The sequence below is a fragment of the Budorcas taxicolor genome, chromosome 19 (genome assembly GCF_023091745.1).
Source record: "Budorcas taxicolor isolate Tak-1 chromosome 19, Takin1.1, whole genome shotgun sequence".
Classification (NCBI taxonomy): Eukaryota; Metazoa; Chordata; class Mammalia; order Artiodactyla; family Bovidae; genus Budorcas; species Budorcas taxicolor.
In genome coordinates, this window is record NC_068928.1 from 49498217 (window position 1) to 49504681 (window position 6465).

The following is a 6465-nucleotide window of genomic DNA, read 5'->3' on the forward strand; positions in this document are numbered from 1 at the left end:
ACGCCTCAGCACGAAGACAGGTGTTGAGGAGACCACTCTGACACTGCAAACCAGCCCACCCTCCTTCCACACCTCTGGTTTATGGTCAGAAAACCAACTGGGAGACGTGACTCAGGCACATCCAAGCAGCCCCTGCCCCACTGCAGCCAGTCTCCTTGTGCTACTGGTTCCCCGAAAAGCAGAATGATGGCTGCAAAGGCGCAGAAGGCGCCTCCCAGCCCCAGGTGTAGCCCAAACTTAGGGAGCTGCTGCAAGAGTCCTCAGGAAAGGTGTCTGGGGGTGTGATCAGGGTGGCGGGCCAGGCCAAGATACTGGGGTCACTAGGCAGAGGAGTGACTGTCCTGCTCATCCAGACCCTTACCATGGGTACCAAGTCCAACGGCAGTGAGAAGGAGAATGGAGCCCACAACCAGATGTGCCCTGCTACTCCATGTGGCGGAAGGCTCGAGGGAGGTGCGTAATGCTATTTAGAAAAGCGGCACCAAGGAGGCAGCTGACAGCACGGCCCAAGGGCCATTATAATAGTCCATTCTGAAATCAGGCAGCTGGGACAGGGGTTGGGGTCCTGAGGCCTAGCTGCCAGCAGGGCCAGTGGACGCCGTCTAGGTATCAAGGCTAGACCACCATCCTGGCCTCCAGCGGAAGTGTTCCGGGTTCATGCCCCTCACCCAGACTCTGGGAAAGAGAGGGGAATCCTGATGTCGCTTCAGAATTCAGAGATGGCTGTGATGAGGCGGCTGTCCCATGCCCTCCACAGGTCCCTGCCACTCTGATCCCTGATCACTGTTTCTAAACAACTTCCAGTATGTCCACACACTTGTGCCTAAGAGGAAACCGCAGCCAGGAGACTAGTTCTCACAAAAGGGACTTTTGGAAGCAATTTCACTGCAAGACCAGGAATTCCCTGTCAGCCCAGGGGTTAGGACTCTGTGCTTCCACTGCAGGCGGCAGGTTCGATCCCTGTTCAGGGAACTAAAATCCCACAAGCCGCATGGTGTGGCTGAAAGAAATGTCTACTAGGAGACCATTAGGAGGAAGACCGAGGAAATTGCCCACTCACCCCACTCTGGGAGACAGGCTCTAGACATGCTGAACAGTGCTTACAGGCAAGGTACCCACCAAGGAGTTAATCTCCAATAACCCCTTGGGTACTGCTACCTAGGCCTTTATTTTTTTTTTTTAATATTTATTTATATATTTAATTTGACTGTACCAGGTCTTAGTTGCAGCATGGGGGTATCTTTGATTTTCACTGCAATATTTGGGATCTAGTTCCCTGGCCAGGGATTGAACCCAGGTCCCCTACTTTGGGAACACAGAGTCTTAGCCACTGGACCACCAAGGAAGTCCCTTTACTTTTTAATTTTTTTATATTCTATTGAAATATAGTTGACAATGTTAATTTCTGCTGTACAGCAAAGTGATTCAATTATACATTTATATATTTGTTTCATATTCTTTTCCATCATGGTTTATTATGGGATATTTAGTTTCCTGTGCTATACAATAGGACCTTGTTGTTTACCTATTTTACAGATAGTTGCTTGAATCTGCTAATCCCAAACTCCTAATTTATCTCCTCCTATCCTTTTTCCTCTTTGGTAACCATAAATTTGTTTATGTGTTTCACAAGTAAGTTAATTTGTCCTATTTTCAATTTCACATGTAAGTGATATCACACAGTATTTTGTCTTTGTCTGATTTACTTGAGTATGATAATCTCTACGTCCATCCATCTTGTTGCAAGGTCATTATTCATTCTTTTTTATGGCTGAGTAGTACTCCATTGTATATAGGGACAACATTTTTATTCATTCATCTGTTGATTGACATTTAGGTTGCTTCCAGGTCTTGGCTATTATAAAGAATACTGCTATAAATATTGGGGTACATGTATCTTTTCAAATTAGTTTTCACCTTTTCTAGATTTTTGCCCAGGCATGGGACTGCTAGATCACATGGTAATTCTATTTTTAGTTTTTTAAGGAACCTCCATACAGTGCTCCACAGTGACTGCATCAATTTACATTCCTACCAACAGTGTAGGAGGGTTCCTTTTTCTCCACATTCTCTTTAGCATTTGTTATTTGTAGACTTAATGATGGCCATTCTGTCTGGTGTGAGATGGTACCTCACTGTACTTTTGATTTGCATTTCTCTAATAGTTAACAACAGCGAGCATCTTTTCATGTGCCTGTTGGCCATCTGTATGTCTTCTTTGGAGATGTGTCTACTTGGGTCTTCTGCTGAACCCATTTTAGAAATGAAGGAGTCAAAGTTCAGGTAAAACTTAAAAGTCCCCTCTCAAGCTGGTCTCCTGTCCCCATGCACAGCTTGGTTTCCATTATACCGGAAGTGGAGGGTCTCCATAGTCCCGGTGATGCAGGTTAAGTGTTTGCTAGATTCACGTCTGTTTGAAGCGAAGTGGCACTTTCTTCTGGCAGTTGGGTGCACTGTTCTCTGGAACAAACTGAACTTCTTTCCAAATGAGCATTTTCCTCCCTGATTTTGGCTGTAATATCCCCGATTCCCTGTGAATCCCAGACAGAACACATCCCACATGAAAGTGAAAGTCACTCAGTCATGTTTGACTCTTTGCAACCCTATGGACTATACATTCCATGAAATTCTCCAGGCCAGAATACTGGGGTGGGGAGCCTTTCCCTTCTCCAGGGGATTTTCCCAACCCAGGGATCGAACCCAGGTCTCCCACGTTGCAGGCTCATTCTTTACCAGTTGAGCCACAAGGGAAGCCCAATACATCCCATAACATCATCCTATAACAGAATCCCAACCATTTACAAGTGTTTTTCTGACACCCTGCAGATGTGAGGCTCAAGACAGCAGTAGACAGGGCCCTCCATGGCCACCAACTTATCCGAGCTGGGGCTTTGCACAGCAAGACAGGACCTGTCAGGATCCCAGCTTTTTACAGTAGGGATACCCACCCGGGTCAGACTCTCTTCTACAAACATTCTCTCTCCGTTGTCTCAGCTCATACTCTGAGCAACAAACTGAGAATGAGCCCAAGAATGATCTCAAAACCCAAGCCCTGAAGACACACACTTCACTCCCAAGAGACTTCCAGGCCTTGCCTCGAGTCTGTTCTGGACGCCACCAGTTATATGATTTTCTGATGTTTCAGAAGCAGAAAGTTAGAACTGAAGGAGGGGAAGGTGAGAGGATATGGGGACAAAGGGAAGTGGTAAATGAGACGAAGGGAAAAGTTGTAGGTGAAACCTTAATGACGATGATGACATGCCATAAACTGGGGAGGGGGACTCTCAGCACCCCCACATCCAAGATGCTGTCAAGGACATAAACTGGGCACTCAGCTGGCTAAGGCCCCTTAACATAAACAAATGACCTGAAACATTTTTAGGCACACAAGGACAATGAAGACTGATCATGAAGGCAGTAAAGGTCACTGGCATCCTCTGCTTAAGGTAGAAAAGCCCATGTTTCAGGTCCACTTTCATCAAAGTAAGTAGCTTTGGGTGGAAAGCTAAACTGTTATCTGAAGACTTCCTTCTGAAAGGCTGATGCCCTGACAGCAGCAGGTAACCAGATGTTTTGATATAATATTCCTATTTTCAGTAAGAAATAAGTGCCACTGTCCCAGAGCCGAGACCTGAGGCTCCTGCATGGGTGCCTGGGGCAGCTCCCACCTCCCTGGGCCTCCTAGGATGCTCGATCACCCGAAAGGGCACAGGCCTCACCTCTTGTCTCAGTGACCAAGGAGTCCAGGAGCTCCAGAGCTAGCCCCTGAGGGTCTAGTCATATTTTCCCCTTACTTAAGGGGTCAGCAGGCCGCCCTGCAGGGACGCCAGCCACACACCTGCCCCTTGAGATCGCACCTCTCTATCAAAACCTGCCCCACCCCAACCCATTTGTGCCACCCTCTCCTCAGACGCACAGACAAGCCTTCAAGGAACAGAACACTCCACAAACAGTAACTCTGGAGAGGCCAGTGGCCTTTGGTCTGAGGTTTATACAATTTTGGCAACCCTTTATATAGGAATATTTACATACTTATGAGTACAAAATGAGATGCCAAAATCATTATTTTAGAATGAACCACCGCAGCAAAGTGCAGTCTTAAAAGCTGACAGAAGGGACTTCCCTGGTGGTCCTGCGGGTAAGACTCTACGCTTCCACTGCATGGGAAGTCTGATCCCTGGTGGGAGAACCAAGATCCTGCACGCTGCACAGCACAACCAAAAAAACAGCTGGCAGCTACTGGCACCATCACAAAAGCTGGGCAACACCACAGTATTGTCGCCTGAGTGCCTGCCACAGCTCTGGGATATGCCCCGACATCCTGTCCTGACCACACTGAGTGGCTGCCCCCCTAAGATGCAGCGCCCCAAGAAAGCTCTGGCCTTGGCTCTCATCCCTGGTCATGTTGGGCTGACGTGGCGGGGGAGCCACTGTGGGTCAGAAGCAGCTGCTCCCTGCACCTGGCACAGCCCCAGGACGACTCTCTTGGAAGGGGTCCACCATCCTCCTTGTTAGGGGGGCCCAGTGTCCTGTCCCTTCTCCAGGCTGCCTCCTCATCTTAGAACCTGGAGGGTGGAGTGTGGCCTGCAGGAAAGTCCACTGGAGCAGAAGGAACGCCTCCTCGTCACTAGTGACTCACACAAAGTCAGTTGGAGCTTCCACCCACTGGATGGTTTGTGTGAACCAAGGGACGTGAAATGGAGCCCCTTCCTTTAAGATCGTCTAACTAAACACACATCCACCAGCGTCTGCCTGCTGACCCTTCCACTTCTCCTCAATCGACCACAGAGGAGGAGGAGCACCGGGCTGCAGCTCCCGAAAGGTCTCCATCACAGGATGTTCTCTCTGAGGAAGACTCAAGACTGGCTGCTGCCAGAACCAAAACCACCCAGGGAAGCCACGTCTGTGTAATAACAGGGGTGAACACAGAAGCACACGTGCCATCATGATAAACCTGGTGGTGGTGGGGTGAACCTCCCATGGAGACAGTCAGCAGGTTCCTCCAGGTCAGGGTGAAAGTCACTCAGTTGTGTCCAACTCTTTGTAACTTCACGGACTGTAGCCCACCAGGCTCCTCTGTCCATGGAATTCTCCAGGCAAGAATAAGAATACTGGTAGCCATTCCCTTCTCCAGGGGATCTTCCCAACCCAGGGATTGAACCTGGGTCTCCTGCAATGCAAGATCCTATACCAGCTGAGCCACCAGGGAAGCCACATCAAGGTCATAGTTAAGGTGCTAAAAATCTGGCAAACAATAGTCTAGGAATTACTAGGTTTGAAACTTTGGACAACTACAAGCTCTTAGTCACAGTCTGGGTAACTAGCACTCAGGTGAGAGGGACACATGGGGACTGCAGGGTGGTGGGAACTCACTGCTGGACCCCCAGGCACAGGGGCCCCCTCCATCCACCTGGAGGGACTTTTCAGCTCAGGGCCGGGGCCCCAGGAGGAGAAAGGGAGCCAGGGATGCCGCTGAGGGGTTGGAGGGGCAGGTTTCTCCCCAACATGCCTCCTGGCCCAGGCTGGGCCTGATCTGGGGCACCCGATCTTGCTTGGAAGTTTCACTGCAGGTGCCCTACTGGGCCAACCTCAGCCGCCGAGCACAGTGAGGCATTTCCTCCAAACAAAACACATTCTTCCCGTGCCATCTTTGGTCAATCAGACACCCTTTGTGCATGGAGAAACTTTATTTATGTATTTTCTCATGCCACTGCCACCAATACAGTGAAGAAACATCAATAAATGACAGTAATTTTAAAAAGAGTTAACAATTAAAATGATTTTTTAAAAAAAGGTCACTGGGACTTCCCTGATGGTCCAGTGGTTAAGAATCCTCCTTCCAATGCAGGGGAGGCGGATTCGACCCCTGGTTGGGGAACCAAGATCCCAGTTGCCAAGGGGCCCCTTAAGCCAGCACACACAATGAAAAGATCCTGAGTGCTGCAACTGAGACTCAACGCAGCCAAAAAAAAAGTCACAATCCTCTCCCCAAAACAAAACTTTGAAGCCATTAGTTCCACTTCTGAATTCCACTGAGGAGCCCTGACCCAGAAACAAAAAACAGATGAGGGGCAAACATGGATGTATTCCCTTGGACCTTCATCATGAGAAACTGTGCCCTCTAACACTAGTGTCCTCCAAGGCCAGAGCCAGAACTAGTAGCGGCCACCCATCAGCTTCTTCCTTGAAATGCAATTTGAGAGTCACTTTCAACCTCCCTTTACCATTAAGCAAATCTCATAAGGTGACAACAACAGCAGTTAAACTGGTAGCAGCAAGTCCTCAGGCCACAGCTGCCCTTATCTGGAAGCTCTGAGCTATTCTCTTACTGAGCAAAGCCAAGAAAAAAAAGTGTTTTTTTAAGAAACAACAGTTGTACTTATTGTCACATTACGAGTTTCCTGGCAAACAGCTCCAATAAACAGAAGAGAATGTAAATGAGGAAAATACAGTCTCACACATCAC